The following is an 18,457-nucleotide window of genomic DNA, read 5'->3' as shown; positions in this document are numbered from 1 at the left end:
GGGAGAAACACCTTTTTCTGTACTGTGTCCAGAATCATCCCTAGGAACAGCAGACGTGTCGTCGGAATCAGCTGCGATTTTGGAATATTTAGAATCCATCCGTGCTGTCGTAGTACTACTTGAGATAGTGCTACTCCGACCTCTAACTGTTCTCTGGACCTTGCCTGCTTACTTTGTGCCTTCCAATGCACAATGCAAACTACAGGTAGTGCTGCAGGGCCCACACCCTTTTACTTGCCGTACAGAGCAGCTCTGGAGCTGTTACAGTGCCCAGCTGCTGCAAGAAATCAGCTTGAATGCTTCAGGGGCTGGGGCATAGCCAACATGAGCCCCACACCGAAGGAGGGTGGAGGTGTTTAATGCGAACTAGGGGTCATCCAAGCGCCGCAAAAGGCCGCCATGCCCTGCACGCCCCTTTTCTCTTTTCATATGCAGACGAGGGTTGAAGCCAACTTTGACTCACTGCTTGGATGACATCACCGTATGCAAATCCATCTGCTGCAGGCCTTCCCCCAGGAATGCTTGCACTAGTTGTTGCATTTGGTTTGTTGTTTGACCCACTGCTTGGATGACATCACCGTATGCAAATCCATCTGCTGCAGGCCTTCCCCCAGGAATGCTTGCACTAGTTGTTGCATTTGGTTTGTTGTTTGGGGGTGCTTCATTATTAGGCAGCCTTCTGCCCTCCCATGTTCATCTGAAAATTTGTGTTCTCCCTGCAGTTGTTGTCCCCAGATGAGAGTTCCCTTGTGCTGCCTCAGTTGAATCTCCTTTACTTGACAGAGATGTGCCTGAGCAGCGGCCCTCCCCAGCCCTATCCCAAATCATACTTATTTTGCATAGGAGATACCATGGTCATGAAGATTGTTCTCCCAGGGTGAGGTTCATTCATTGCATTCTGGGTATGCTGACCCCTGTGATTTCCCCAAATGTGGGAAACTCGACTGCATTATTTGTGGTAGTGGGGGACTGTGTTTGTGCTTTCCTCTGGTCAGCTCTGGTAAAAGTCAGATTTATTTGTCTCAGATCTTCCTCTAGCCTTGTTCTTCTTTCGAGAGTTCCCTTGTGCTGCCTCAGTTGGATCTCCTTCACTTGACAGGGGGGTACCCGAGCAGCGACCCTCCCCAGCTCTAGCCCAACTTCTACTTACCTGGCAGGTGAGATACTATGATCATGTAGGTGCTTCTCCCAGGGCAAGGCTCACCCATTGCACTCTGGGTGTGCTGCTCCTGCGATTTCCCCAAATGTGGGAAACTTGACTGCATAATTTGTGTTTCCCCTGGTCGGCTCTCATATAATTCAGATCTCTTTGTCTCAGGTCTCTCTCCAGCCTAGTTTGCTGTCTGTTTCCACTTCTTTTTTCATGAGCCCTCCCTTTTATACCCTTGTGCACTATCCTGACTTCTCCTCCTGTCTGCTTACTTTGTGCCTTCCAATGCACAATGCAAACTACAGGTAGTGCTGCAGGGCCCACACCCTTTTACTTGCCGTACAGAGCAGCTCTGGAGCTGTTACAGTGCCCAGCTGCTGCAAGAAATCAGCTTGAATGCTTCAGGGGCTGGGGCATAGCCAACATGAGCCCCACACCGAAGGAGGGTGGAGGTGTTTAATGTGAACTAGGGGTCATCCAAGCGCCGCAAAAGGCCGCCATGCCCTGCACGCCCCTTTTCTCTTTTCATATGCAGACGAGGGTTGAAGCCAACTTTGACCCACTGCTTGGATGACATCACCGTATGCAAATCCATCTGCTGCAGGCCTTCCCCCAGGAATGCTTGCACTAGTTGTTGCATTTGGTTTGTTGTTTGGGGGTGCTTCAGTATTAAGCAGCCTTCTGCCCTCCCATGTTCATCTGAAAATATGTGTTCTCCCTGCAGTTGTTGTCCCCAGATGAGAGTTCCCTTGTGCTGCCTCAGTTGAATCTCCTTTACTTGACAGAGATGTGCCTGAGCAGCGGCCCTCCCCAGCCCTATCCCAAATCATACTTATTTTGCATAGGAGATACCATGGTCATGAAGATTGTTCTCCCAGGGTGAGGTTCATTCATTGTATTCTGGGTATGCTGACCCCTGTGATTTCCCCAAATGTGGGAAACTCGACTGCATTATTTGTGGTAGTGGGGGACTGTGTTTGTGCTTTCCTCTGGTCAGCTCTGGTAAAAGTCAGATTTATTTGTCTCAGATCTTCCTCTAGCCTTGTTCTTCTTTCGAGCGTTCCCTTGTGCTGCCTCAGTTGGATCTCTTTCACTTGACAGGGGGGTGCCCGAGCAGCGACCCTCCCCAGCTCTAGCCCAACTCCTACTTACCTGCCAGGTGAGATACTATGATCATGAAGGTGCTTCTCCCAGGGCAAGGCTCACCCATTGCACTCTGATTTCCCCAAATGTGGGAAGCTTGACTGCATAATTTGTGTTTCCCCTGGTCGGCTCTCGTATAATTCAGATCTCTTTGTCTCAGGTCTCTCTCCAGCCTAATTTGCTGTCTGTTTCCACTTCTTTTTTCATGAGCCCCTCCCTTTTATACCCTTGTGCACTATCCTGACTTCTCCTCCTGTCTGCTTTCTTTGTGCCTTCCAATGCACAATGCAAACTACAGGTAGTGCTGCAGGGCCCACACCCTTTTACTTGCCGTACAGAGCAGCTCTGGAGCTGTTACAGTGCCCAGCTGCTGCAAGAAATCAGCTTGAATGCTTCAGGGGCTGGGGCATAGCCAACATGAGCCCCACACCGAAGGAGGGTGGAGGTGTTTAATGCGAACTAGGGGTCATCCAAGCGTCGCAAAAGGCCGCCATGCCCTGCACGCCCCTTTTCTCTTTTCATATGCAGACGAGGGTTGAAGCCAACTTTGACCCACTGCTTGGATGACATCACCGTATGCAAATCCATCTGCTGCAGGCCTTCCCCCAGGAATGCTTGCACTAGTTGTTGCATTTGGTTTGTTGTTTGGGGGTGCTTCAGTATTAGGCAGCCTTCTGCCCTCCCATGTTCATTTGAAAATATGTGTTCTCCCTGCAGTTGTTGTCCCCAGATGAGAGTTCCCTTGTGCTGCCTCAGTTGAATCTCCTTTACTTGACAGAGATGTGCATGAGCAGCGGCCCTCCCCAGCCCTATCCCAAATCATACTTATTTTGCATAGGAGATACCATGGTCATGAAGATTACTCTCCCAGGGTGAGGTTCATTCATTGCATTCTGGGTATGCTGACCCCTGTGATTTCCCCAAATGTGGGAAACGCGACTGCTTTATTTGTTGGTAGTGGGGGGACTGTGTTTGTGCTTTCTTCTGGTCAGCTCTGGTAAAAGTCAGATTTCTTTGTCTCAGATCTTCCTCTAGCCTTGTTCTTCTTTCGAGAGTTCCTTTGTGCTGCCTCAGTTGGATCTCCTTCACTTGACAGGGGGGTGCCCGAGCAGCGACCCTCCCCAGCTCTTGCCCAACTCCTACTTACCTGCCAGGTGAGATACTATGATCATGAAGGTGCTTCTCCCAGGGCAAGGCTCACCCATTGCACTCTGGGTGTGCTGCCCCTGCGATTTCCCCAAATGTGGGAAACTTGACTGCATAATTTGTGTTTCCCCTGGTCGGCTCTCGTATAATTCAGATCTCTTTGTCTCAGGTCTCTCTCCAGCCTAGTTTGCTGTCTGTTTCCACTTCTCTTTTCTTGAGCCGCTCCCTTCTATGCCCTTGCGCACTATCCTGACTTCTCCCGTCTGCTTACTTTGTGCCTTCCTACGCACAATGCGAACTACAGGTAGTGCTGCAGGGCCCACACCCTTTTAGTTGCCTTACAGAGCAGCTCTGGAGCTGTTACAGTGCCCAGCTGCTGCAAGAAATCAGCTTGAATGCTTCAGGGGCTGGGGCATAGCCAACATGAGCCCCACACCGAAGGAGGGTGGAGGTGTTTAATGCGAACTAGGGGTCATCCAAGCGCCGCAAAAGGCCGCCATGCCCTGCATAACCCTTTTCTCTTTTCATATGCAGATGAGGGTTCCAGCCAACTTTGGCCCACTGCTTGGATGACATCACCGTATGCAAATCCGTCTTCTGCAGACCTTCACCCAGGAATGCTTTTACTAGTTGTTGCATTTGGTTTGTTGTTTGGGGGTGCTTCAGTATTAGGCAGCCTTCTGTCCTCCCATGTTCATCTGAAAATATGTGTTCTCCCTGCAGTTGTTGTCCCCAGATGAGAGTTCCCTTGTGCTGCCTCAGTTGAATCTCCTTTACTTGACAGAGATGTGCCTGAGCAGCGGCCCTCCCCAGCCCTATCCCAAATCATACTTATTTTGCATAGGAGATACCATGGTCATGAAGATTGTTCTCCCAGGGTGAGGTTCATTCATTGCATTTTGGGTATGCTGACCCCTGTGATTTCCCCAAATTTGGGAAACTCGACTGCATTATTTGTGGTAGTGGGGGACTGTGTTTGTGCTTTCCTCTGGTCAGCTCTGGTAAAAGTCAGATTTCTTTGTCTCAGATCTTCCTCTAGCCTTGTTCTTCTTTCGAGAGTTTCCTTGTGCTGCCTCAGTTGGATCTCCTTCACTTGACAGGGGGGTGCCCGAGCAGCGACCCTCCCAAGCTCTAGCCCAACTCCTACTTACCTGCCAGGTGAGATACTATAATCAGGAAGGTGCTTCTCCCAGGGCAAGGCTCACCCATTGCACTCTGGGTGTGCTGCTCCTGCGATTTCCCCAAATGTGGGAAACTTGACTGCATAATTTGTGTTTCCCCTGGTCGGCTCTCGTATAATTCAGATCTCTTTGTCTCAGGTCTCTCTCCAGCCTAGTTTGCTGTCTGTTTCAACTTCTCTTTTCTTGAGCCGCTCCCTTCTATGCCCTTGCGCACTATCCTGACTTCTCCCGTCTGCTTACTTTGTGCCTTCCAATGCACAATGCATACTACAGGTAGTGCTGCAGGGCCCACACCCTTTTACTTGCCGTTCAGAGCAGCTCTGGAGCTGTTACAGTGCCCTGCTGCTGCAATAAATCAGCTTGAATGCTTCAGGGGATGGGGCATGGCCAACATGAGCCCCACACCAAAGGAGGGTGGGGGTGTTTAATGCGAACTAGGGGTCATCCAAGCACCGCAAAAGGCCGCCATGCCCTGCACGCCCCTTTTCTCTTTTCATATGCAGATGAGGGTTGAAGCCAACTTTGACCCACTGCTTGGATGACATCACCATATGCAAATCCGTCTTCTGCAGAACTTACCCCAGGAATGCTTGCACTAGTTGTTGCATTTGGTTTGTTGTTTGGGGGTGCTTCAGTATTAGGCAGCCTTCTGCCCTCCCATGTTCATCTGAAAATATGTGTTCTCCCTGCAGTTGTTGTCCCCAGATGAGAGTTCCCTTGTGCTGCCTCAGTTGAATCTCCTTTACTTGACAGAGATGTGCATGAGCAGCGGCCCTCCCCAGCCCTATCCCAAATCATTCTTATTTTGCATAGGAGATACCATGGTCATGAAGATTACTCTCCCAGGGTGAGGTTCATTCATTGCATTCTGGGTATGCTGACCCCTGTGATTTCCCCAAATGTGGGAAACGCGACTGCTTTATTTGTTGGTAGTGGGGGACTGTGTTTGTGTTTTCCTCTGGTCAGCTCTGGTAAAAGTCAAATTTCTTTGTCTCAGATCTTCCTCTAGCCTTGTTCTTCTTTCGAGAGTTTCCTTGTGCTGCCTCAGTTGGATCTCCTTCACTTGACAGGGGGGTGCCCGAGCAGCGACCCTCCCCAGCTCTAGCCCAACTCCTACTTACCTGCCAGGTGAGATACTATGATCATGAAGGTGCTTCTCCCAGGGCAAGGCTCACCCATTGCACTCTGGGTGTGCTGCCCCTGCGATTTCCCCAAATGTGGGAAACTTGACTGCATAATTTGTGTTTCCCCTGGTCAGGTCTCGTATAATTCAGATCTCTTTGTCTCAGGTCTCTCTCCAGCCTAGTTTGCTGTCTGTTTCAACTTCTCTTTTCTTGAGCCGCTCCCTTTTATACTCTTGTGCACTATCCTGACTTCTCCTCCTGTCTGCTTACTTTGTGCCTTCCAATGCGCAATGCAAACTACAGGTAGTGCTGCAGGGCCCACACCCTTTTACTTGCCTAACAGAACAGCTCTGGAGCTGTTACAGTGCCAAGCTGCTGCAAGAAATCAGCTTGAATGCTTCAGGGGATGGGGCATGGCCAACATGAGCCCCACACCGAAGGAGGGTGGGGGTGTTTAATGCGAACTAAGGGTCATCCAAGCGCCGCAAAAGGCCGCCATGCCCTGCATACCCCTTTTCTCTTTTCATATGCAGATGAGGGTTCCAGCCAACTTTGGCCCACTGCTTGGATGACATCACCGTATGCAATTCCGTCTTCTGCAGAACTTCCCCCAGGAATGCTTGTACTAGTTGTTGCATTTGGTTTGTTGTTTGGGGGTGCTTCAGTATTAGGCAGCCTTCTGCCCTCCCATGTTCATCTGAAAATATGTGTTCTCCCTGCAGTTGTTGTCCCCAGATGAGAGTTTCCTTGTGCTGCCTCAGTTGAATCTCCTTTACTTGACAGAGATGTGCATGAGCAGCGGCCCTCCCCAGCCCTATCCCAAATCATACTTTTTTTGCATAGGAGATACCATGGTCATGAAGATTGTTCTCCCAGGGTGAGGTTCATTCATTGCATTTTGGGTATGCTGACCCCTGTGATTTCCCCAAATGTGGGAAACTCGACTGCATTATTTGTGGTAGTGGGGGACTGTGTTTGTGCTTTCCTCTGGTCAGCTCTGGAAAAAGTCAGATTTCTTTGTCTCAGATCTTCCTCTAGCCTTGTTCTTCTTTCGAGAGTTCCCTTGTGCTGCCTCAGTTGGATCTCTTTCACTTGACAGGGGGGTGCCCGAACAGCGACTTTCCCCAGCTCTAGCCCAACTCCTACTTACCTGCCAGGTGAGATACTATGATCATGAAGGTGCTTCTCCCAGGGCAAGGCTCACCCATTGCACTCTGGGTGTGCTGCCCCTGCGATTTCCCCAAATGTGGGAAACTTGACTGCATAATTTGTGTTTCCCCTGGTCGGCTCTCGTATAATTCAGATCTCTTTGTCTCAGGTCTCTCTCCAGCCTAGTTTGCTGTCTGTTTCCACTTCTCTTTTCTTCAGCCGCTCCCTTCTATACCCTTGTGCACTATCCTGACTTCTCCTCCCATCTGCTTACTTTGTGCCTTCCAATGCACAATGCAAACTACAGGTAGTGCTGCAGGGCCCACACCCTTTTACTTGCCTTACAGAGCAGCTCTGGAGCTGTTACAGTGCCCAGCTGCTGCAAGAAATCAGCTTGAATGCTTCAGGGGATGGGGCATGGCCAACATGAGCCCCACACCAAAGGAGGGTGGAGGTGTTTAATGCGAACTAGGGGTCATCCAAGCACCGCAAAAGGCCGCCATGCCCTGCACGCCCCTTTTCTCTTTTCATATGCAGATGAGGGTTGAAGCCAACTTTGACCCACTGCTTGGATGACATCACCGTATGCAAATCCGTCTTCTGCAGAACTTCCCCCAGGAATGCTTGGACTAGTTGTTGCATTTGGTTTGTTGTTTGGGGGTGCTTCAGTATTAGGCAGCCTTCTGCCCTCCCATGTTCATCTGAAAATATGTGTTCTCCCTGCAGTTGTTGTCCCCAGATGAAAGTTCCCTTGTGCTGCCTCAGTTGAATCTCCTTTACTTGACAGAGATGTGCATGAGCAGCGGCCCTCCCCAGCCCTATTCCAAATCATACTTTTTTTGCATAGGAGATACCATGGTCATGAAGATTTTTCTCCCAGGGTGAGGTTCATTCATTGCATTTTGGGTATGCTGACCCCTGTGATTTCCCCAAATGTGGGAAACTTGACTGCATTATTTGTGGTAGTGGGAGACTGTGTTTGTGCTTTCCTCTGGTCAGCTCTGGTAAAAGTCAGATTTCTTTGTCTCAGATTTTCCTTTAGCCTTGTTCTTCTTTCGAGAGTTCCCTTGTGCTGCCTCAGTTGGATCTCCTTCACTTTACAGGGGGGTACCCGAGCAGCGACCCTCCCCAGCTCTAGCCCAACTCCTACTTACCTGCCAGGTGAGATACTATGATCATGAAGGTGCTTCTCCCAGGGCAAGGCTCACCCATTGTACTCTGGGTGTGCTGCTCCTGCGATTTCCCCAAATGTGGGAAACTTGACTGCATAATTTGTGTTTCCCCTGGTCGGCTCTCGTATAATTCAGATCTCTTTGTCACAGGTCTCTCTCCAGCCTAGTTTGCTGTCTGTTTCCACTTCTCTTTTCTTCAGCCGCTCCCTTCTATACCCTTGTGCACTATCCTGACTTCTCCTCCCGTCTGCTTACTTTGTGCCTTCCAATGCACAATGCAAACTACAGGTAGTGCTGCAGGGCCCACACCCTTTTACTTGCCTTACAGAGCAGCTCTGGAGCTGTTACAGTGCCCAGCTGCTGCAAGAAATCAGCTTGAATGCTTCAGGGGCTGGGGCATAGCCAACATGAGCCCCACACCGAAGGAGGGTGGAGGTGTTTAATGCAAACTAGGGGTCAGACAAGCGCCGCAAAAGGCCACCATGCCCTGCACGCCCCTTTTCTGTTTTCATATGCAGACGAGGGTTGAAGCCAACTTTGACCCACTGCTTGGATGACATCACCATATGCAAATCCATCTGCGGCAGGCCTTCCCCCAGGAATGCTTGCACTAGTTGTTGCATTTGGTTTGTTGTTTGGGGGTGCTTCAGTATTAGGCAGCCTTCTGCCCTCCCATGTTCATCTGAAAATATGTGTTCTCCCTGCAGTTGTTGTCCCAAGATGAGAGTTCCCTTTTGCTGCCTCAGTTGAATCTCCTTTACTTGACAGAGATGTGCATGAGCAGCGGCCCTCCCCAGCCCTATTCCAAATCATACTTATTTTGCATAGGAGATACCATGGTCATGAAGATTTTTCTCCCAGGGTGAGGTTCATTCATTGCATTTTGGGTATGCTGACCCCTGTGATTTCCCCAAATGTGGGAAACTTGACTGCATTATTTGTGGTAGTGGGAGACTGTGTTTGTGCTTTCCTCTGGTCAGCTCTGGTAAAAGTCAGATTTCTTTGTCTCAGATTTTCCTTTAGCCTTGTTCTTCTTTCGAGAGTTCCCTTGTGCTGCCTCAGTTGGATCTCCTTCACTTTACAGGGGGGTACCCGAGCAGCGACCCTCCCCAGCTCTAGCCCAACTCCTACTTACCTGCCAGGTGAGATACTATGATCATGAAGGTGCTTCTCCCAGGGCAAGGCTCACCCATTGTACTCTGGGTGTGCTGCTCCTGCGATTTCCCCAAATGTGGGAAACTTGACTGCATAATTTGTGTTTCCCCTGGTCGGCTCTCATATAATTCAGATCTCTTTGTCTCAGGTCTCTCTCCAGCCTAGTTTGCTGTCTGTTTCCACTTCTCTTTTCTTCAGCCGCTCCCTTCTATACCCTTGTGCACTATCCTGACTTCTCCTCCCGTCTGCTTACTTTGTGCCTTCCAATGCACAATGCAAACTACAGGTAGTGCTGCAGGGCCCACACCCTTTTACTTGCCTTACAGAGCAGCTCTGGAGCTGTTACAGTGCCCAGCTGCTGCAAGAAATCAGCTTGAATGCTTCAGGGGATGGGGCATGGCCAACATGAGCCCCACACCAAAGGAGGGTGGAGGTGTTTAATGCGAACTACGGGTCATCCAAGCACCGCAAAAGGCCGCCATGCCCTGCACGCCCCTTTTCTCTTTTCATATGCAGATGAGGGTTGAAGCCAACTTTGACCCACTGCTTGGATGACATCACCGTATGCAAATCCGTCTTCTGCAGAACTTCCCCTAGGAATGCTTGCACTAGTTGTTGCATTTGGTTTGTTGTTTGGGGGTGCTTCAGTATTAGGCAGCCTTCTGCCCTCCCATGTTCATCTGAAAATATGTGTTCTCCCTGCAGTTGTTGACCCAAGATGAGAGTTCCCTTGTGCTGCCTCAGTTGAATCTCCTTTACTTGACAGAGATGTGCATGAGCAGCGGCCCTCCCCAGCCCTATTCCAAATCATGCTTATTTTGCATAGGAGATACCATGGTCATGAAGATTTTTCTCCCAGGGTGAGGTTCATTCATTGCATTTTGGGTATGCTGACCCCTGTGATTTCCCCAAATGTGGGAAACTTGACTGCATTATTTGTGGTAGTGGGAGACTGTGTTTGTGCTTTCCTCTGGTCAGCTCTGGTAAAAGTCAGATTTCTTTGTCTCACATTTTCCTTTAGCCTTGTTCTTCTTTCGAGAGTTCCCTTGTGCTGCCTCAGTTGGATCTCCTTCACTTTACAGGGGGGTACCCGAGCAGCGACCCTCCCCAGCTCTAGCCCAACTCCTACTTACCTGCCAGGTGAGATACTATGATCATGAAGGTGCTTCTCCCTGGGCAAGGCTCACCCATTGTACTCTGGGTGTGCTGCTCCTGCAATTTCCCCAAATGTGGGAAACTTGACTGCATAATTTGTGTTTCCCCTGGTCGGCTCTCGTATAATTCAGATCTCTCTGTCTCAGGTCTCTCTCCAGCCTAGTTTGCTGTCTGTTTCCACTTCTCTTTTCTTCAGCCGCTCCCTTCTATACTCTTGTGCACTATCCTGACTTCTCCTCCCGTCTGCTTACTTTGTGCCTTCCAATGCACAATGCAAACTACAGGTAGTGCTGCAGGGCCCACACCCTTTTACTTGCCTTACAGAGCAGCTCTGGAGCTGTTACAGTGCCCAGCTGCTGCAAGAAATCAGCTTGAATGCTTCAGGGGCTGGGGCATAGCCAACATGAGCCCCACACCGAAGGAGGGTGGAGGTGTTTAATGCAAACTAGGGGTCAGACAAGCGCCGCAAAAGGCCACCATGCCCTGCACGCCCCTTTTCTGTTTTCATATGCAGACGAGGGTTGAAGCCAACTTTGACCCACTGCTTGGATGACATCACCATATGCAAATCCATCTGCGGCAGGCCTTCCCCCAGGAATGCTTGCACTAGTTGTTGCATTTGGTTTGTTGTTTGGGGGTGCTTCAGTATTAGGCAGCCTTCTGCCCTCCCATGTTCATCTGAAAATATGTGTTCTCCCTGCAGTTGTTGTCCCCAGATGAGAGTTCCCTTGTGCTGCCTCAGTTGAATCTCCTTAACTTGACAGAGATGTGCCTGAGCAGCGGCCCACCCCAGCTCTATCCCAAATCATACTTATTTTGCATAGGAGATACCATGGTCATGAAGATTATTCTCCCAGGGTGAGGTTCATTCATTGCATTCTGGGTATGCTGACCCCTGTGATTTCCCCAAATGTGGGAAACTCGACTGCTTTATTTGTGGTAGTGGGGGACTGTGTTTGTGTTTTCCTCTGGTCAGCTCTGGTAAAAGTCAGATTTCTTTGTTTCAGATCTTCCTCTAGCCTTGTTCTTCTTTTGAGAGTTCCCTTGTGCTGCCTCAGTTGGATCTCCTTCACTTGACAGGGGGGTGCCCGAGCAGAGACCCTCCCCAGCTCTAGCCCAACTCCTACTTACCTGCCAGGTGAGATACTATGATCATGATGGTGCTTCTCCCAGGGCAAGGCTCACCCATTGCACTCTGGGTGTGCTGCCCCTGCGATTTCCCCAAATGTGGGAAACTTGACTGCATAATTTGTGTTTCCCCTGGTCGGCTCTCGTATAATTCAGATCTCTTTGTCTCAGGTCTCTCTCCAGCCTAGTTTGCTGTCTGTTTCCACTTCTCTTTTCTTCAGCCGCTCCCTTCTATACCCTTATGCACTATCCTGACTTCTCCTCCCGTCTGCTTACTTTGTGCCTTCCAATGCACAATGCAAACTACAGGTAGTGCTGCAGGGCCCACACCCTTTTAGTTGCCTTACAGAGCAGCTCTGGAGCTGTTACAGTGCCCAGCTGCTGCAAGAAATCTGCTTGAATGCTTCAGGGGATGGGGCATGGCCAACATGAGCCCCACACCAAAGGAGGGTGGAGGTGTTTAATGCGAACTAGGGGTCATCCAAGCACCGCAAAAGGCCGCCATGCCCTGCACGCCCCTTTTCTCTTTTCATATGCAGATGAGGGTTGAAGCCAACTTTGACCCACTGCTTGGATGACATCACCGTATGCAAATCCGTCTTCTGCAGAACTTCCCCCAGGAATGCTTGCACTAGTTGTTGCATTTGGTTTGTTGTTTGGGGGTGCTTCAGTATTAGGCAGCCTTCTGCCCTCCCATGTTCATCTGAAAATATGTGTTCTCCCTGCAGTTGTTGTCCCCAGATGAGAGTTCCCTTGTGCTGCCTCAGTTGAATCTCCTTTACTTGACAGAGATGTGCATGAGCAGCGGCCCTCCCCAGCCCTATTCCAAATCATACTTATTTTGCATAGGAGATACCATGGTCATGAAGATTGTTCTCCCAGGGTGAGGTTCATTCATTGCATTTTGGGTATGCTGACCCCTGTGATTTCCCCAAATGTGGGAAACTTGACTGCATTATTTGTGGTAGTGGGGGACTGTGTTTGTGCTTTCCTCTGGTCAGCTCTGGTAAAAGTCAGATTTCTTTGTCTCAGATTTTCCTCTAGCCTTGTTCTTCTTTCGAGAGTTCCCTTGTGCTGCCTCAGTTGGATCTCCTTCACTTTACAGGGGGGTACCCGAGCAGCGACCCTCCCCAGCTCTAGCCCAACTCCTACTTACCTGCCAGGTGAGATACTATGATCATGAAGGTGCTTCTCCCAGGGCAAGGCTCACCCATTGCTCTGGGTGTGCTGCTCCTGCGATTTCACCAAATGTGGGAAACTTGACTGCATAATTTGTGTTTCCCCTGGTCGGCTCTCGTATAATTCAGATCTCTTTGTCTCAGGTCTCTCTCCAGCCTAGTTTGCTGTCTGTTTCCACTTCTCTTTTCTTGAGCCGCTCCCTTCTATGCCCTTGCGCACTATCCTGACTTCTCCTCCTGTCTGCTTACTTTGTGCCTTCCAACGCACAATGCGAACTACAGGTAGTGCTGCAGGGCCCACACCCTTTTACTTGCCTTACAGAGCAGCTCTGGAGCTGTTACAGTGCCCAGCTGCTGCAAGAAATCAGCTTGAATGCTTCAGGGGCTGGGGCATAGCCAACATGAGCCCCACACCAAAGGAGGGTGGAGGTGTTTAATGCAAACTAGGGGTCAGCCAAGCGCCGCAAAAGGCCACCATGCCCTGCACGCCCCTTTTCTCTTTTCATATGCAGACGAGGGTTGAAGCCAACTTTGACCCACTGCTTGGATGACATCACCATATGCAAATCCATCTGCGGCAGGCCTTCCCCCAGGAATGCTTGCACTAGTTGTTGCATTTGGTTTGTTGTTTGGGGGTGCTTCAGTATTAGGCAGCCTTCTGCCCTCCCATGTTCATCTGAAAATATATGTTCTCCCTGCAGTTGTTGTCCCCAGATGAGAGTTCCCTTGTGTTGCCTCAGTTAAATCTCCTTTACTTGACAGAGATGTGCATGAGCAGCGGCCCTCCCCAGCCCTATTCCAAATCATACTTATTTTGCATAGGAGATACCATGGTCATGAAGATTTTTCTCCCAGGGTGAGGTTTATTCATTGTATTTTGGGTATGCTGACCCCTGTGATTTCCCCAAATGTGGGAAACTTGACTGCATTATTTGTGGTAGTGGGAGGCTGTGTTTGTGATTTCTTCTGGTCAGCTCTGGTAAAAGTCAGATTTCTTTGTCTCAGATTTTCCTTTAGCCTTGTTCTTCTTTCGAGAGTTCCCTTGTGCTGCCTCAGTTGGATCTCCTTCACTTTACAGGGGGGTACCCGAGCAGCGACCCTCCCCAGCTCTAGCCCAACTCCTACTTACCTGCCAGGTGAGATACTATGATCATGAAGGTGCTTCTCCCAGGGCAAGGCTCACCCATTGTACTCTGGGTGTGCTGCTCCTGCGATTTCCCCAAATGTGGGAAACTTGACTGCATAATTTGTGTTTCCCCTGGTCGGCTCTCGTATAATTCAGATCTCTTTGTCTCAGGTCTCTCTCCAGCCTAGTTTGCTGTCTGTTTCCACTTCTCTTTTCTTCAGCCGCTCCCTTCTATACCCTTGTGCACTATCCTGACTTCTCCTCCCGTCTGCTTACTTTGTGCCTTCCAATGCACAATGCAAACTACAGGTAGTGCTGCAGGGCCCACACCCTTTTACTTGCCTTACAGAGCAGCTCTGGAGCTGTTACAGTGGCCAGCTGCTGCAAGAAATCAGCTTGAATGCTTCAGGGGCTGGGGCATAGCCAACATGAGCCCCACACCGAAGGAGGGTGGAGGTGTTTAATGCAAACTAGGGGTCAGTCAAGCGCCGCAAAAGGCCACCATGCCCTGCACGCCCCTTTTCTGTTTTCATATGCAGACGAGGGTTGAAGCCACCTTTGACCAACTGCTTGGATGACATCACCACAAATCCATCTGCGGCAGGCCTTCCCCCAGGAATGCTTGCACTAGTTGTTGCATTTGGTTTGTTGTTTGGGGGTGCTTCAGTATTAGGCAGCCTTCTGCTCCACCCTCCTTTGGTGTGGGGCTCATGTTGGCCATGTCCCATCCCCTGAAGCATTCAAGCAGATTTCTTGCAGCAGCTGGGCACTGTAACAGCTCCAGAGACGCTCTGTAAGGCAAGTAAAAGGGTGTGGGCCCTGCAGCACTACCTGTAGTTTGCATTGTGCATTGGAAGGCACAAAGTAAGCAGACGGGAGGAGAAGTCAGGATAGTGCACAAGGGTATAGAAGGGAGCGGCTGAAGAAAAGAGAAGTGGAAACAGACAGCAAACTAGGCTGGAGAGAGATCTGAGACAAAGAGATCTGAATTATACGAGAGCCGACCAGGGGAAACACAAATTATGCAGTCAAGTTTCCCACATTTGGGGAAATCGCAGGGGCAGCACACCCAGAGTGCAATGGGTGAGCCTTGCCCTGGGAGAAGCACCTTCATGATCATAGTATCTCACCTGGCAGGTAAGTAGGAGTTGGGCTAGAGCTGGGGAGGGTCGCTGCTCGGGCACCCCCCTGTTAAGTGAAGGAGATCCAACTGAGGCAGCACAAGGGAACTCTCGAAAGAAGAACAAGGCTAAAGGAAAATCTGAAACAAAGAAATCTGACTTTTACCAGAGCTGACCAGAAGAAATCACAAACACAGCCTCCCACTACCACAAATAATGCAGTCGAGTTTCCCACATTTGGGGAAATCACAGGGGTCAGCATACCCAAAATGCAATGAATGAACCTCACCCTGGGAGAAAAATCTTCATGACCATGGTATCTCCTATGCAAAATAAGTATGATTTGGAATAGGGCTGGGGAGGGCCGCTGCTCATGCACATCTCTGTCAAGTAAAGGAGATTCAACTGAGGCAGCACAAGGGAACTCTCATCTTGGGACAACAACTGCAGGGAGAACATATATTTTCAGATGAACATGGGAGGGCAGAAGGCTGCCTAATACTGAAGCACCCCCAAACAACAAACCAAATGCAACAACTAGTGCAAGCATTCCTGGGGGAAGGCCTGCCGCAGATGGATTTGCATATGGTGATGTCATCCAAGCAGTTTGTCAAAGTTGGCTTCAACCCTCGTCTGCATATGAAAAGAGAAAAGGGGCGTGCAGGGCATGGTGGCCTTTTGCGGCGCTTGGCTGACCCCTAGTTTGCATTAAACACCTCCACCCTCCTTTGGTGTGGGGCTCATGTTGGCTATGCCCCAGCCCCTGAAGCATTCAAGCTGAATTCTTGCAGCAGCTGGGCACTGTAACAGCTCCAGAGCTGCTCTGTAAGGCAAGTAAAAGGGTGTGGGCCCTGCAGCACTACCTGTAGTTCGCAGATGGATTTGCCGCCATAGAATGCGCCTGCTGAATCGTGTTACAGATCCAGAGAGCAATAGTCTGCTTTGAAGCAGGGGTGCCAATCTTGTTGGCTGCATACAGGACAAACAGTGCTTCTGTTTTTCTGACTCTAGCCGTTCTGGCCACGTAAATTTTCAAAGCCCTGACCACATCAAGGGACTCGGAATCCTCCAAGTCACGCGTAGCCACAGGCATCACAATAGGTTGGTTCATATGAAAGGATGATTCCACTTTTAGCAGGAATTGAGGACGGGTCTGCAATTCCGCTGCCACCGCGCTACAACCCCGGCCGACGCAATTGCCGGTCTGAGTAAGGTACCAGAATGTGTGTAAATGGACTTTAGGGTAACCTCCTGCTTGCGGTCAGCAGGGTCCCTGATGGTAGCCGTATCCTGGGATGGCAGCGCTACCTTTTTGGATAAGCGTGTCAATGCTTTATCCACCCTAGGGGAGGATTCCCACCGTATCCTGTCCATTGGCGGGAAAGGATACGCCATAAGAATCCTTTTGGGAATCTGCAGCTTTTTGTCTGGAGATTCCCAAGCTTTTTCACATAATTCGTTCAACTCATGTGAGGGGGGAAAGGTTATCTCAGGTTTCTTTCCCTTATACATGTGTACCCTCGTGTCAGGGACAGGGGACTCTGTGATGTGCAAAACATCTTTTAGTGCAATAATCATATATCGAATACATTTAGCCAATTTTGGCTGTAACTTTGCATCATCGTAGTCGACACTGGAGTCAGAATCCGTGTCGGTATCTGTGTCAACTATTTGGGATAGTGGGCGCTTTTGAGACCCCGAAGGTCCCTGCGACATAGGGACAGGCATGGGTTGACTCCCTGACTGTTCCCTAGCTTCAGCTTTGTCTAATCTCTTGTGTAATAAGTTTACATTAGCACTTAAAACATTCCACATATCCATCCAGTCAGGTGTCGGCGTTGTCGATGGAGACACCACATTAATTTGCTCCTGCTCCTCTCTAGGAGAGCCTTCTACCTCAGACATGTCGACACACGTGTACCGACACACCATACACTCAGGGAATCCTCTTATCTGAGGACAGTTCCCCAACAAGGCCCTTTGGAGAGACAGAGAGAGAGAGTATGCCAGCACACACCCCAGCGCTATATGACCCAGGAAAAAAACACAATAATTTTATGTTTACCCAGTAGCGCTGTATTTCCATATATATATGCGCCTAATTATGTGCCCCCCTCTTCTTTAAGACCCTCTTTCTACCGTGGTATAAGCAGGGGAGAGTCCGTGGAGCTTCCCCTCAGCGGTGCTGTGGAGAAAATGGCGCTGGTGAGTGCTGAGGGAGAAGCCCCACCCCCTCAGCGACGGGCTTCTGTCCCGCTCAAATATAGTAAAAAAAAGGCGGGGGCTCTTATATATATATACAGTGCCTAGCTGCATATATATTTATTTTGCCAAAGAGAGGTCTATATTGCTGCCCAGGGCGTCCCCCCTGCGCCCTTCACCCTTACACTGACTGCCGTGTGAGAGGTGTATGGGAGCAATGGAGCACAGCTTTACTGCTGTGCGTTACCTCAGTGAAGATCATGAAGTCTTCCGCCGCCTCTGAAGTCTTCTTTTCTTCTCATACTCACCCGGCTTCTATCTTCCGGCTCTGCGAGGGGGACGGCGGCGCGGCGCTGGGACGGACGGCGAGGGTGAGACCTGCGTACCGATCCCTCTGGAGCTAATGCTGTACAGTAGCCTAAGAAGCAGAGCCTATCAACTCACAGAAGTAGGTGTGCATCTCTCCCCTCCGCCCCTCGATGCAGGGAGTCTGTTGCCAGCAGGCTCCCTGAAAATAAAAAAATCTAACAAATATACTTTCTGTCAGGAAACTCAGGAGAGCTCCCTGAAAAGCACCCAGTCTCCTCTGGGCACAGTAGTAAACTGAGGTCTGGAGGAGGGGCATAGAGGGAGGAGCCAGTGCACACCCAGATCTAAAGTCTTTCTTAAAGTGCCCATGTCTCCTGCGGAGCCCGTCTATCCCCCATGGTCCTTACGGAGTCCCCAGCATCCTCTAGGACGTAAGAGAAAAATTATGCTGGCAGAAAAATCCAATTGAGTGATTAAACAGCTCCAGAGCTGCTCTGTAAGGCAAGTAAAAGGGTGTGGGCCCTGCAGCACTACCTGTAGTTTGCATTGTGCATTGGAAGCCTAGTTTGCTGTCTGTTTCCACTTCTTTTTTCTTGAGCCCCTCCCGTCTATACCCTTGTGCACTATCCTGACTTCTCTTCCCGTCTGCTTACTTTGTGCCTTCCAAAGCACAATGCAAACTACAGGTAGTGCTGCAGGGCCCACACCCTTTTACTTGCCTTACAGAGCAGCTCTTGAGCTGTTACAGTGCCCAGCTGCTGCAAGAAATCAGCGTGAATGCTTCAGGGGCTGGGGCATGGCCAACATGAGCCCCACACCGAAGGAGGGTGGGGGTGTTTAATGCGAACTAGGGGTCTTGCACAATGCGAACTACAGGTAGTGCTGCAGGGCCCACACCCTTTTACTTGCCTTACAGAGCAGCTCTGGAGCTGTTACAGTGCCCAGCTGCTGCAAGAAATGTGAACTAGGGGTCAGACAAGTGCCGCAAAAGGCCGCCATGCCCTGCACGCCCCTTTTC

General features: G+C 50.1%; 23 non-coding genes and 2 pseudogenes across 23 annotated transcripts; 23 read left to right on the top strand and 2 right to left on the bottom strand.

Annotated features, from left to right (window-relative positions):
* Nucleotides 1–826: 826 nt before the first annotated feature.
* On the top strand, nucleotides 827–990 carry LOC135033658 (U1 spliceosomal RNA). Its single transcript, XR_010229001.1, has one exon. It is a non-coding gene; the product is annotated as a U1 spliceosomal RNA (small nuclear RNA).
* Nucleotides 991–1,142: 152 nt separating this feature from the next.
* LOC135033687 (U1 spliceosomal RNA) lies at nucleotides 1,143–1,284 on the top strand (annotated as a pseudogene).
* A 694-nt stretch (nucleotides 1,285–1,978) lies between these two features.
* LOC135033626 (U1 spliceosomal RNA) lies at nucleotides 1,979–2,142 on the top strand. Its single transcript, XR_010228972.1, has one exon. It is a non-coding gene; the product is annotated as a U1 spliceosomal RNA (small nuclear RNA).
* Nucleotides 2,143–3,114: 972 nt separating this feature from the next.
* Nucleotides 3,115–3,280, top strand: LOC135033567 (U1 spliceosomal RNA). The gene has a single exon (XR_010228921.1). It is a non-coding gene; the product is annotated as a U1 spliceosomal RNA (small nuclear RNA).
* Nucleotides 3,281–3,432: 152 nt separating this feature from the next.
* On the top strand, nucleotides 3,433–3,595 carry LOC135033573 (U1 spliceosomal RNA). Its single transcript, XR_010228926.1, has one exon. It is a non-coding gene; the product is annotated as a U1 spliceosomal RNA (small nuclear RNA).
* A 671-nt stretch (nucleotides 3,596–4,266) lies between these two features.
* LOC135033682 (U1 spliceosomal RNA) lies at nucleotides 4,267–4,430 on the top strand. Its single transcript, XR_010229023.1, has one exon. It is a non-coding gene; the product is annotated as a U1 spliceosomal RNA (small nuclear RNA).
* Nucleotides 4,431–4,582: 152 nt separating this feature from the next.
* LOC135033606 (U1 spliceosomal RNA) lies at nucleotides 4,583–4,745 on the top strand. Its single transcript, XR_010228957.1, has one exon. It is a non-coding gene; the product is annotated as a U1 spliceosomal RNA (small nuclear RNA).
* A 671-nt stretch (nucleotides 4,746–5,416) lies between these two features.
* LOC135033614 (U1 spliceosomal RNA) lies at nucleotides 5,417–5,581 on the top strand. Its single transcript, XR_010228964.1, has one exon. It is a non-coding gene; the product is annotated as a U1 spliceosomal RNA (small nuclear RNA).
* A 152-nt stretch (nucleotides 5,582–5,733) lies between these two features.
* LOC135033582 (U1 spliceosomal RNA) lies at nucleotides 5,734–5,896 on the top strand. The gene has a single exon (XR_010228935.1). It is a non-coding gene; the product is annotated as a U1 spliceosomal RNA (small nuclear RNA).
* A 674-nt stretch (nucleotides 5,897–6,570) lies between these two features.
* On the top strand, nucleotides 6,571–6,734 carry LOC135033649 (U1 spliceosomal RNA). The gene has a single exon (XR_010228992.1). It is a non-coding gene; the product is annotated as a U1 spliceosomal RNA (small nuclear RNA).
* Nucleotides 6,735–6,886: 152 nt separating this feature from the next.
* Nucleotides 6,887–7,049, top strand: LOC135033572 (U1 spliceosomal RNA). The gene has a single exon (XR_010228925.1). It is a non-coding gene; the product is annotated as a U1 spliceosomal RNA (small nuclear RNA).
* A 674-nt stretch (nucleotides 7,050–7,723) lies between these two features.
* On the top strand, nucleotides 7,724–7,887 carry LOC135033684 (U1 spliceosomal RNA). Its single transcript, XR_010229025.1, has one exon. It is a non-coding gene; the product is annotated as a U1 spliceosomal RNA (small nuclear RNA).
* A 152-nt stretch (nucleotides 7,888–8,039) lies between these two features.
* Nucleotides 8,040–8,202, top strand: LOC135033594 (U1 spliceosomal RNA). Its single transcript, XR_010228946.1, has one exon. It is a non-coding gene; the product is annotated as a U1 spliceosomal RNA (small nuclear RNA).
* Nucleotides 8,203–8,876: 674 nt separating this feature from the next.
* LOC135033671 (U1 spliceosomal RNA) lies at nucleotides 8,877–9,040 on the top strand. Its single transcript, XR_010229013.1, has one exon. It is a non-coding gene; the product is annotated as a U1 spliceosomal RNA (small nuclear RNA).
* Nucleotides 9,041–9,192: 152 nt separating this feature from the next.
* On the top strand, nucleotides 9,193–9,334 carry LOC135033612 (U1 spliceosomal RNA; annotated as a pseudogene).
* A 695-nt stretch (nucleotides 9,335–10,029) lies between these two features.
* LOC135033680 (U1 spliceosomal RNA) lies at nucleotides 10,030–10,193 on the top strand. The gene has a single exon (XR_010229022.1). It is a non-coding gene; the product is annotated as a U1 spliceosomal RNA (small nuclear RNA).
* A 152-nt stretch (nucleotides 10,194–10,345) lies between these two features.
* On the top strand, nucleotides 10,346–10,508 carry LOC135033585 (U1 spliceosomal RNA). The gene has a single exon (XR_010228938.1). It is a non-coding gene; the product is annotated as a U1 spliceosomal RNA (small nuclear RNA).
* Nucleotides 10,509–11,182: 674 nt separating this feature from the next.
* Nucleotides 11,183–11,346, top strand: LOC135033661 (U1 spliceosomal RNA). Its single transcript, XR_010229004.1, has one exon. It is a non-coding gene; the product is annotated as a U1 spliceosomal RNA (small nuclear RNA).
* Nucleotides 11,347–11,498: 152 nt separating this feature from the next.
* LOC135033590 (U1 spliceosomal RNA) lies at nucleotides 11,499–11,661 on the top strand. The gene has a single exon (XR_010228942.1). It is a non-coding gene; the product is annotated as a U1 spliceosomal RNA (small nuclear RNA).
* Nucleotides 11,662–12,335: 674 nt separating this feature from the next.
* LOC135033646 (U1 spliceosomal RNA) lies at nucleotides 12,336–12,499 on the top strand. Its single transcript, XR_010228989.1, has one exon. It is a non-coding gene; the product is annotated as a U1 spliceosomal RNA (small nuclear RNA).
* A 152-nt stretch (nucleotides 12,500–12,651) lies between these two features.
* LOC135033623 (U1 spliceosomal RNA) lies at nucleotides 12,652–12,812 on the top strand. The gene has a single exon (XR_010228970.1). It is a non-coding gene; the product is annotated as a U1 spliceosomal RNA (small nuclear RNA).
* Nucleotides 12,813–13,486: 674 nt separating this feature from the next.
* Nucleotides 13,487–13,650, top strand: LOC135033679 (U1 spliceosomal RNA). The gene has a single exon (XR_010229021.1). It is a non-coding gene; the product is annotated as a U1 spliceosomal RNA (small nuclear RNA).
* Nucleotides 13,651–13,802: 152 nt separating this feature from the next.
* On the top strand, nucleotides 13,803–13,965 carry LOC135033593 (U1 spliceosomal RNA). Its single transcript, XR_010228945.1, has one exon. It is a non-coding gene; the product is annotated as a U1 spliceosomal RNA (small nuclear RNA).
* An 824-nt stretch (nucleotides 13,966–14,789) lies between these two features.
* On the bottom strand, nucleotides 14,790–14,952 carry LOC135033571 (U1 spliceosomal RNA). The gene has a single exon (XR_010228924.1). It is a non-coding gene; the product is annotated as a U1 spliceosomal RNA (small nuclear RNA).
* A 152-nt stretch (nucleotides 14,953–15,104) lies between these two features.
* Nucleotides 15,105–15,268, bottom strand: LOC135033674 (U1 spliceosomal RNA). Its single transcript, XR_010229016.1, has one exon. It is a non-coding gene; the product is annotated as a U1 spliceosomal RNA (small nuclear RNA).
* Between the last annotated feature and the right edge of the window lie 3,189 nt (nucleotides 15,269–18,457).

This window comes from Pseudophryne corroboree, unplaced genomic scaffold (assembly GCF_028390025.1).
Source record: "Pseudophryne corroboree isolate aPseCor3 unplaced genomic scaffold, aPseCor3.hap2 scaffold_574, whole genome shotgun sequence".
Classification (NCBI taxonomy): domain Eukaryota; kingdom Metazoa; phylum Chordata; class Amphibia; order Anura; family Myobatrachidae; genus Pseudophryne; species Pseudophryne corroboree.
This window is presented reverse-complemented; position numbering and strand designations above follow the sequence as displayed.